Source organism: Mus caroli, unplaced genomic scaffold, assembly GCF_978045245.1.
Source record: "Mus caroli unplaced genomic scaffold, Mus_caroli_1 scaffold_3, whole genome shotgun sequence".
Lineage (NCBI taxonomy): Eukaryota > Metazoa > Chordata > Mammalia > Rodentia > Muridae > Mus > Mus caroli.
In genome coordinates this window covers 68,918,348-68,929,456 of record NW_028227258.1, presented here as the reverse complement: position 1 = coordinate 68,929,456, position 11,109 = coordinate 68,918,348, and the positions used below count along the sequence as shown (strand labels likewise).

Here is an 11,109-nt window from a genome sequence, read left to right as displayed (position 1 = left end):
AAGATTTCATTATCTCCTCTATTCCAAATGTTTGCAGGTCTTTGGATCTGCTGACTAACTCTATCTTGTCTTATTGGAACTAAGATAAAAATACCTTTCTGGTATAATAAATTACATTACACTGTGTAATTTATAAACCATGAAATTTATTCCTACAGTCAGGAATGATCAAGATCCCAGCACATGCATTTCTTCATAAATGGCACCTTCTATGAGGGATATAATGGTAAGAGAGTCAATTGGCAAACATCTCACAATCTTTCTCCTCTTTGACTCTGTGACAGTAGTTCAAGTACCTCCGCTGGCCTCAAACCCAAGGTCAAGCATGCCTTTTTTTGCTCTCCAAATCCTTGCTCTATCTGAAATGTATTGGGATTCCTGGATTGAATTGTTGTAGAAGAGTACTTTCCCATTCCTGAGGATTAGCATAGGACCAAACAAACTTACAGAGGCCCTACTTTTATTTCTTTTTTATTGAAAATGATTTTTTTCACACAATATATTCAGATTGCAGCTTGCCTTCTCCCATCTCCTTTCAGCCCCCAACATCTCCCTGCTCATCCAACTGCACGGTTCTCACTCCTTCCGGTTAGATGACAAGCAGACAAACAACACCAGGATGAAAAACAAAGGAAAGGCACATGAACGTACATGCACTCACACACAAATGAATAAAGCCAATAAAATACAAAATCATGAACCAAAACATACAAGTAAAAGTCTAGACAGAAAAAAAAATGACCAAACAAAATATGAGAGAGGGAAAAAAGTGCCATTCAGCATTTTGTGTAGGCTATCAACTCCTTGATATGGAGCCTACTCATAAATGTTGTTTATATGCCCAGGGAAGAAGCTCTGTTGGAAAAATAATCTTTCCTTTACAAGCAGTTATGATTTGGAGAGAGCATCCCAGTCAGGAATAGGAGATTGTGTCCAATTCCCCAGCTCAGCTCTGGCACCTGGTCTGGCTCCGTGCATGCTGCCACAGTGTCTGTGAGTTCATGTATGACTCAGTTCTATTCTGTCAGGAAGAGACTGTTTCCTTTGTTCATCCATCCTCCCTCGCTCTCACAATCTTTCTTCCTCCTTTTCCCGTTAGTCCCCTGAACCTTGAAGGGAGGGCTCGAAGAAGGTGTGCCATTTCAGTCTTCCACAGTCTCTCACTCTTTTCACATTGCCCAGCTGGGCCTTGTCTTACTTAACATCACCTTGGAGGATAGAGTTCACCACATGAACTCTGAGGAGCAAGGTCTGCCTCAAACCATGAGCAAGCTGCCTAGGCACATTCCTGTATGGATTCAGGGAGATTCAATATCCATGGAGCACACTGTGCTGTCAACTTCCCAGAACCTCTGACGTACAGAAGAGTGAACTGTGCTGCATATTAGTTATGGATCCTTTTCTTAAGCAGTAACTTGGTAGGGAATTTTGGACTCACACAAAAATTGAGCATACATATAATAATTTAGCTTAACTTCCTTCTCCCTTAAATGAGTTTAGTCTTAGTGGAATCTTGCATGAGTGTGACTCATTTGTTATAAATAATGTATTGATAGTGTTACACCAAGAAAGGTTGGAAACTTCCACACATTTGAGTTTATTTCCTTAAAGATGTTTTGTCACAGCTGTCACACGTCTAAGCGTCACGAGAACTATTCTCAGTCTAAGGATATATTGATCAGCATTAAAGCATGTTGTCCAGCAGGCACAAAGCCCTGTTTTCAGTTCCTAAATATAATTTATAATGATGGTGATAACCACAATGATGATGGTAAAGATATTGATAAAATTCAGTTGAATGCAGTTGGTTCCTTGCCTGTTCCTCCTACCGACACCTTCAGACACAAATTTATCCCAGAGTGTCTCAGAAGAAGACTCTAGATGGCACAGTGAATAGCAACCTAAGTTTCACTGGCTCCTTCTTGTAAGGTCTATAAATAAGTCAATGATAATGACTTTCAGTGAATGAAATTCCAGGGCAGTGGAGGAGACACAAGAGAAGCCAAATGCTACACACCTGGTTTGCAGTTGTCTAATTCAGAAGAAAATTAACTGTGACTCACACTTCAGACAACCCTTCATAACATTGTGATAGATACTGAAAAGCAACATTGAGTCCTGTGCACCTGTGGGCATATTATATACCTTTAAAATATAGATCATTTTTTAGCCTTTGGTTCGTTTTTGGTTTTGTTGTGGGGTGGTTTTTTTTTTTTTTTTTTTGAGAAATTGTCAGTGGTCTAAGGTAACATCTACACTTAAAGTGGGCTTTCACAGTGTAGTCTCCTGACAGTTGTGCCCCATTACCAGCTTGTGGGGAGATGTATCAGAGGCAACAGCAGATTCTCACACTCTTAAGTTGCCCTTGTGTGTGGCCTTTGTGAAACTCTGACATTTGAGTCCTTAAAAACCATACTGTCTTAGCACTATCATATATTTATCTTTATTTTTAAAGCAGTTGACTCCATTTCTTTGGAAATGCTACTATGGTGTTAGTGACTAAACACAAAGGAAGAGTCCCAGAATTTGTTGACCATTTTGATGAATATATTTTCATCAAAGTTTGCTTGAACAGGCTGTGGGAAAGAAAGGAGCATGAATTAGTTTTCTAGTGCTGCCATGGTAAAAAGCTGGCAACCTTAGTGTTTTCGCTTTTTCTTTCTTTCTTTTTTTTTTTTTTTAATTTTTATTATTAGATATTTTCTTTATTTACATTTCAAATTTTATCCCCTTTCCACATTTCCCCTCCAAAAATCTCCCTATTCTATCCTGCCACACACACACACACCAACCCACCCACTCCCACTTCCTGGCCCTGGCATTCGCCTACACTGGGGCTTCAAGCCTTCACAGGTCCAAGGGCCTCTGTTCCCATTGATGTTCCACAAGGCCATCCTCTGTTACATATGCAGTTGGAGCCTTGAGTCCCTCCATGTGTACACTTTGATTGGTGGTTTAGTCCCTAGGAGCTCTGGGGGTACTGGTTGGTTTACATTGCTGTTCCTCCTATGGGGCTGCAAACCCCTTCAGCTCCTTGGGTGCTTTCTCTAGCTCCTCCACTGGGGACCCTGTGCTCAGTCCAATGGATGGCTGTGAGTTAGTGCTTTTTCATAAGGCATTAGTGCAGAGGACAAAGGCAGAAATTCAGAAGGGATCCCATGGAGCCCTCAGCAGTGTACTGGCGGCTGTTGTTCTTTTCAGCCTCTAGATGGTGCCACACTGCCTGGCTTGGGCTCCCAGGCCAGACTCATGATAGCCTCTTCTGCTTTCCTCTCTCTGCCTCTTTACATTTTTCTTCCCCATTTACAAGGACTTCTGTGATGCCATTATCCACAGAGATAACGCAAGATGACCTTCTTGTCTCAGGCCCTAGCTCTGCAGAAATAGAGATAGGAAGGAGAAGTTCAAGACCATCCTGGGCTTCAGAGTGAGTGAGAGAACAGCATGGATGAGAGCAGAGATTCCCAACTTGAGGATTTCAATTCCTAAAAAGGGGTCAAATATCATATACCCTGCGTGCCAAATATTTGCATTATGATTCATAACAGTAGCAAAATTACAGTTATGGATTAGCAATACAATAGTTTTATGGTTGGAGTTTACCCCAACATGAGGAACTGTATTAAAGCAACAGCATTAGGAAGGTTGAGAACCACTGGACCAGAGAAAATCTCTCTCAAATAATTAAAGAAAAAAGTAAACAAACAAGAAAATATCATTGAAAGATGCATCTGCTTCTAGCCCTTAGATCGGTGCAATTACACTCAGATCCTGCTTAAGATAAGAGAATTTGGAGTTCAATTTTTACATTTTATATTTGCTTCTATTTCTTTCTGGAAAATAGTTATTACTTATAATTTCTAGAAGATTAAATGAATGCTTAGGAGTCGTTGCCTGTAGGAAGAAGGGCTAATCTACAGTAACTGGGCTGTCTCCTACTTAAGAGCAAGTCGAATGGAATCAGCAGGGTAATCGGGGCTAGAGATTTTATATCACAATGGAATAACAAAATAATTTCCTTTTTGCTTCACTTTGCTTCATCTGTTTGATTTCTTGATTTTATTTTAAATACAAGTGTTAGAAATAGTCCTCTCTGGATGAATTCTTTCAGATCCACCTAAGGGTGTGATTTGTGAATACCTAAATGCATCTCAACTGAATACCATGACTGACAGGATTCAGCTTCTCAATACTTCATAGTCTGCAACCTTTACTGGTGAGTTCTGGCCTCTTCTAATTCAAAACTCTCATGCTTGCTCTGCTGGGCCTTAAAAATGAGAGGTCATTCTGTTTTCCATTTGAGTCACAGAATATATATACCAGATATCAAAGAAGAGTCTTAGGGATGCTTCCCCTTCCATGCAGTGAGTAGTAAAATATTCTCTATATCGCTCATCTCTCTCTACTTCTTGTCTTGGAGACTCAATATGCCTAGAAGACCCTAAAATACATTGAGTGATTCAGTCAGCTCAGAAATTCTCAGCCTAGCTCCCCCTTAATTCTGATTCCCAGTGCTGATCATTCCTCTCTACTGTTCATGTAACAATTGGTTTTGAACTATTTATTTTTGATTCTCTACCTAGACTTCCTGCAGGAGGCTGAAAAATACCATCTGTGTCTCTTCACCGGGTAGATTAGGGTCTTTGAAGTCAGGTCCCTACTCCCTCCCATATGTCATTTGAAAAGTCTTCAGATTCTTCACTTGCAGGAAAGATTGCTAAATGGTTAGCTCTGTGCTCCCTGGAGCTCCTGGAGAGTTGTGTAAGGGAACCTCTCACAGGAGAACTAAGGCCATCTGGGCACAAAACATGGACTTTGCCTATATGATTTCTCATTGCACAGCAAACCAGCCTTTGAAAACTTCTCCCACCTGCATGGAAGAATGGGACACCAGTAGAAAAAGAGCAAAGACAGAGAATCATCCCAGGACCATCCTCTTACATTTCTTACTTTTGTGTTCATGGGCAGTGAAGGAGCACACTTTATCTATTATATTGTGTTTGATTCTTATTGGTTTGTTTAAATTTTTTCTAAATGTATATTACATATACATTAATTCTTTGAGAATTTCACTCATGCACACAATAAATTTTGTTCCTATTTATCCATGTTCCTTCTTTACACCTCCAAATGTACCTCCACCTTCATCTCTTCTTTTATTTTAATTTTTTAATAAGAGAGTCCAATGTGTGTTGGTCATCCAAGGAAACCAGAGACAAACCAGAAACAGCTGACTTCCCTCCTGCCATAAGCCACTGACTGGAAAGTTATATTTTCAAAGATGTGCAAACAGCTAGGAAAAACTGTGGAACTTTCTTTTGAATTTTATCTATCTATCTATCTACTTCACCACTGTTTCCCCTGCATTTATGTTTGTATAACACTCATGTGCCATGTACCAGAGGAATCCAGAAGCGGGTGTAGGATCCTCTAGAACTAGAGGAACAGACAGTTGAGAGCTTCCATTCGAATCCTCTAAATTGAACTTGGTTCTGTGGAAGAGCAACCAGTGCTCTAAACTGCAGTAACATCTCACCAGGCTTTCTTAAGACCACACAGTATGTTGTCGAGCAGTAATTAAAATAACTCTATTCTCTAAGCAGCTGTGCTAGTGGATTTGATGTGAACTTGACACAAGCTATGGTCACCTGGAGAAAGGAACTGCATTTGAAAAATGCCTCCATCAGATTGTCTGTAGATCAGTCTCTGAGGTATTTTCTCCCCTGCACCCTGCCACCATTTTCTGTTTTTTTATCTTTTCTTTCTTTCTTTCTTTCTTTCTTTCTTTCTTTCTTTCTTTCTTTTTTTTTTTTTTTTTTTTTGTAATATCTATACATAGCTAGGGCTATCCTAGAAATCACAGACCAATCTGTGCAGACCAATCTGGCCTCTAAGCTACAGATATCTATCTGCCTTTGCCTCATGAATGCTGGGATTAATCACATGGGCCAACACATCTGCCTAAGGCATTTTCTTGATTAATGATTGATGTGGAAGTGCACAGTCTATTGGGGGTAGTGTCACCCTTTGTCAGGTGGTCCTAGGGTGTATATAAAAAGCAAGCCAGCAAGCAGCATTGCTCAGTGCCTAGTCTTTGGTTCCTGTGTTTAAGTTCCTGCCCCGACTTTCCCTCATGACAGACTGGAAGCTGGAAGCTGAAACAAAGCCTTTGTTTTCCAAGCTGCTTTGGATAATGTTTCTTCGCACCAATGGAGAACAAACTAAGACAGCAGGTTCGTGGGCTATAATCACATCACCACAACTACACTTTGGTCTTTTATAAGTTATACTGAAAATTTACAGCTCTCATCCAAATATAGAATATACTACCATTTTGAACATTTGTCACAGAAACACAGTGAGATGTACTGACTCCTTGGTGGGTCCAGGTTTCTGTGGGAGGCCAATGAAGAAGGAGGGGAAAACAAGAAGAGAAGGGGAGCAAGATGGTGACAACCTAGCACGTGAGAGGCACTGATTTTTTTGTCTCTAGCTAGATTCACACATGCTCACACAAAAACACACACATATGCAGGCATCTGTTCAAAAGGAGAAAATAAAGGCACCTTGGAATATGCAGTGGGCATCAGAGGCCCATTGAAGCTTTGATTGATTACTATGCAGATTATTGCTACCACTGGGTCCACGCTGCACATATACAATATAGATATTTTATTTTTCTTAATTCCAAAAAGCAATTTTCATCCAATATGAAAACTAAGTAAAAAGTACAGTTTCCCTCAAGAGTTTCTTCTGTGAACAGCGTCTCATTAGTGTGTTCCTGTGTTACAGCTGATGAGTCCGCAGTGGTGCTGTGCTTCAGCTAGCCTTCACAACGGCCAGACAAAAATGAAACCAATTTAGCAACAATACAAATAATAGGTAGCTAACTACTAAATCCCGGTATTTTTCAGCTTTCCTTAACTTACTTAGAGCTGTTTAAATGCTGGACCATGATGCCTTTCCCCAGACTCACTGTAAAAGCTCCACACACACCACTGTTTATCCCGGTCAGGACAGCAACCCTTGTTGCTACGTCTGCAGAAATGTGGAACTGAACAGCTGTGCAGGTCCTAAGATCACTTCAGGTGTTTGTGGAGGTGCTCGAGGAAAGGATCCGTGGCAGAAGTCAGAGAGCAGTACACTTCAGCCACTGAATGGGAATACGACCCCATCACTAACTTCTACTCTGAGGTCTTGGACACCTTGGAAGCATACATGGTAATGAAATCCAGTGCACAGTGTTTTCAGCCTTTGTGCACTGTGGGGGTGAGGATGAGAGTGTGTGTATCCTCTGAGGAGGTTATTCTGTGAAATCCCTTTGGATGAGTTTCTACTTCTGGCATCTCTAGTGGGGCACATCTTCTATTTAGCTGCATTTCTGTTTAGATGAGCAGTCAGTGCTGTGGCTTATTGAGGAGCTGCCAAGATAAAGACAGAAAGTGAACACACTCTATAAATAACATGGTATCCAATTGTCTCTCCTTTGGTTATAGTTTAAAACTTTTGAAGCACTATATTTTCAATAGTATTTAGGAAACTTTATACATAAATACAGTTTATTCTGATCCTGCTCACATACCTCTCCCTTAAATCTTTAATTTCCACCCTTTACCCATATGAACTTCAAGAACATTTATTTATTTACTTACTTATTTATGTTTGGTTTTTGGTTTTGGTTTTGGTTTTTTTAAAATTAGATATTGTCTTCATTTACATTTCCAATGCTATCCCAAAAGTCCCACATACCCTTGCCCGCCCCCCACTCCCCTACCTACCCACTCCCACTTCTTGTATCATGTGAGTTCTTTTGTGATTGGGTTACCTTACTCAGGATGATACCCTCCAGGTCCATCCATTTGCCTAGGAATTTCATAAATTCATTCTTTTTAATAGCTGAGTAGTACTCCATTGTGTAAATGTACCACATTTTCTGTATCCATTCCTCTGTTGAAGGACATCTGGGTTCTTTCCAGCTTCTGGCTATTATAAATAAGGCTGCTATGAACATAGTGGAGCATGTGTTCTTATTACCAGTTGGAACATCTTCTGGATATATGCCCAGGAGACTCCGCGCCCAAGGTGACCCGGTGCTGTCACCGACCAGAAGGAATTTGTGACCCTGGTCAGGCCAGCTTTTCTGCTTCCCTAATGCTGTTTCAGGTCCCGTGCGATTGGAATGGAACAGAAGTTGTGTTCCACTCACCAGAGGTCCTAAGATCGTGTGGAGAGTCCTCTAGGGACCTCTAGGGACCTTGGGTGGGGGGTGGGGGCGTTGTCCTCCGACTCTGCACCCAAGGTGACCCAGTGCTGGTGCGGACAGGAAGGGATCTTGGTTTTGGTTTTGGTTTTTGTTTGTTTTTGTTTTTGTTTTGGAGACAGGGTTCTCTCTGTAACAAGCTTCAGCTGTTCTGACTAGCTTTGTAGACCAGGCCAGCCTGGAACTGCCTGACTTTGCCTCCCAAGTGCACCAGCATGCCCAGGGCAAATTTTTTTTTTTAATAATCCACTCAGTTAAGCTTGTGTTCTGTATATACTTATCAATGGAAGATATGGAAGGTGTGTGTTGGACCTACCAGCCACCACACCCTAAAGAGCAGTTAGTCTCCTTTTCCCAAAACCATCACCTTAGCAGTTACTACTTCAAAAGTGCGCGTGCATGTGTGTGTGTGTGTGTGTGTGTGTGTGTGTTTAGTACACAAAGCTCTAGAGCATGAGCATATGGTGCCCTCAGAAGCCAGAAGTGTCTGTTGGAGCTCCTGGAAGAGAAGTTACAGAACGCTGCAAGCTATCCTGTGCACGCTGGGAACTGGAAAGATATTCAGCACCCTTTGTGAGCCATTTTCCCAGTCTACCTCAGCTACTTTCTTTTTTTTTTTTTTTAATTTATTTTTTTATTAGGTATTTTCCTCGTTTACATTTTCAATGCTATCCCAAAAGTCCCCCATACCTACCCCCCCAATCCCCTACCCACCCACTCCCCCTTTTTGGCCCTGGGGTTCCCCTGTACTGGGGCATATAGAGTTTGCAAGTCCAATGCGCCTCTCTTTGCAGTGATGGCCGACTAGGCCATCTTTTGATACAAATGCAGCTAGAGACAAGAGCTCCGGGGTACTGGTTAGTTCATATTGTTGTTCCACCTATAGGGTTGCAGTTCCCTTTAGTTCCTTGGGTGCTTTCTCTAGCTCCTCCATTGGGGGTCCTGTGATCCATTCAATAGCTGACTGTGAGCATCCACTTCTGTGTTTGCTGGGCCCTGGTGAAGTCTCACAAGAGACAGCTATATCTGGGTCCTTTCAGCAAAATCTTGCTAGTGTATGCAATGGTGTCAGCGTTTGGAAGCTGATTATGGGATGGATCCCTGCATATGGCAATCACTAGATGGTCCACCCTTTCGTCACAGCTCCAAATTTTGTCTCTGTAACTCCTTCCATGGGTGTTTTGTTCCCAATTCTAAGAAGGGGCAAAGTGTCCACACTTTGCTCTTTCCTAAGGAAACAACTCTGAAAGCCTAGCTGGCTCTCTAAAGCTTTTGCAGTCTAAAATAACTTAGCAGGAATTAAACAGGTTTTCGTCATTCAGTTCATGATTTTTTTGACAGTTTGTCACTATCTTTGTCCTAGCCTAGACGTTGTCGTATGGACCAGCTTAGCCTCTGACTAACGTGTTCAGTTACAGCCTAGGCTTTAATCTTACACTATTGTCAGCAGCCATTTGGTGCTAGGTTGATTTTGTTTGTTTGTTTTGTTTGTTTGTTTTTGCCACGAGGTGTGTTTTATTTTCATCAGTCATACAAATAATTTTCTATAATATCCCAGGGCAAACCCGTGAAATGTGGCAGTCCCATTAGTTGGGGGTGGGGTCCTCTTCAGAGACCCGGGGGCCGATATGCGGAGTGCCTGGGTTCACAGTGCAGCTTGTGGTTCATGTCCATCTTGCAGATGGCTCTTCTTCCACATCACAAGGGGGTCTGGCGATGATGGGGTGGGGTGGGATGGGGAAATCTTCCTAGGCTTTTAGGAGATTTCACTCATCTTTTCCTGTTCAATGGTCTCTTTGGTCGGCAGGGTGTTTTTCTCCCGCATCTCAGTTTTCTTCAGCTTGGCCTTATCGAAGCTGACAATGTACCCCATGTCCAGCTTGTCTGCTGTTTTCTTACAACTCGTGGATTCTCGTTCTGAGCTCGCACTCCAGGTGCTCCCACTCGCGTTGCTGCGGCAAGAGACCTGGTGCCAGCATTTTTGACCTAAAAATTACCACTGCTACTATCTTCCCACCCAGAATTCCCTATCTACAATTCTGTAAACTGTGCTGTATTAAAATATCATGTTTAATTTCTTTCCTTTTGTGTGTGTGTGTTTTTTTGTGTTTTGTTTTTTCGAGACAGGGTTTCTCTGTGTAGCCTTTAATTTTCTTAATACAAAGCCCTTTTAGGAATAGTTCTCACCTGATACGGAAACTGTTCACAGACTGCTGCCTGTTGGTAGCTGGCCATGAATTCAGGGTTCACAAGGCCATCCTGGCAGCTTTTGGGTGAAGCCTCTCAGAGGACAGTCCTGGTTGGGAAGGGGTTTCTAGTCTTTTTGCTAACTGGATCCCTTTATATGTCAAACTCAGTGTTCTTTCTCCAGGATTCATTCATTGCTACTGTGATAACATTAGGTTTTGCTAGATATCATCCAGAATATTCAGCATATTAGAAAAAGAAACAAAATCTAGTCATGAAAAGGTAATGAAGAGCATGTACTATAAAGAGAAGAGGGATGTCTGAGAGATGAACTAGATACTGGGATTCATAGACAAGAACTTTATATAGGTATGAAAGAAATATTAAAGGAAACAAAGAGAAGGGTGGACACAATACATGAACAGAAAACAATTTGACAAATCACATGGATCTTCTAAGCTGAAGGATCCTGACTCTAGAGTTAGAAACTTATGAATAGACAGAACAGCTGACCTGAACTGGCAGAAGACAAGATAAGGGTGTGAAGAAAGACAGGTCAACAGAAAGTATAGAAACCTACATACAGAGAAAAGCCAGGCAGAACAGACAGGATGGTTGAGCTATGTTCCAGTCCAGGAGAGAATGGAACAATCTTCTGACAA

The 11,109-nt window shown here is 41.6% G+C and overlaps 1 pseudogene; it reads right to left on the bottom strand.

Annotated features, from left to right (window-relative positions):
* Positions 1–10,016: 10,016 nt before the first annotated feature.
* On the bottom strand, positions 10,017–10,495 carry LOC147005581 (thymosin beta-10 pseudogene; annotated as a pseudogene).
* Between the last annotated feature and the right edge of the window lie 614 nt (positions 10,496–11,109).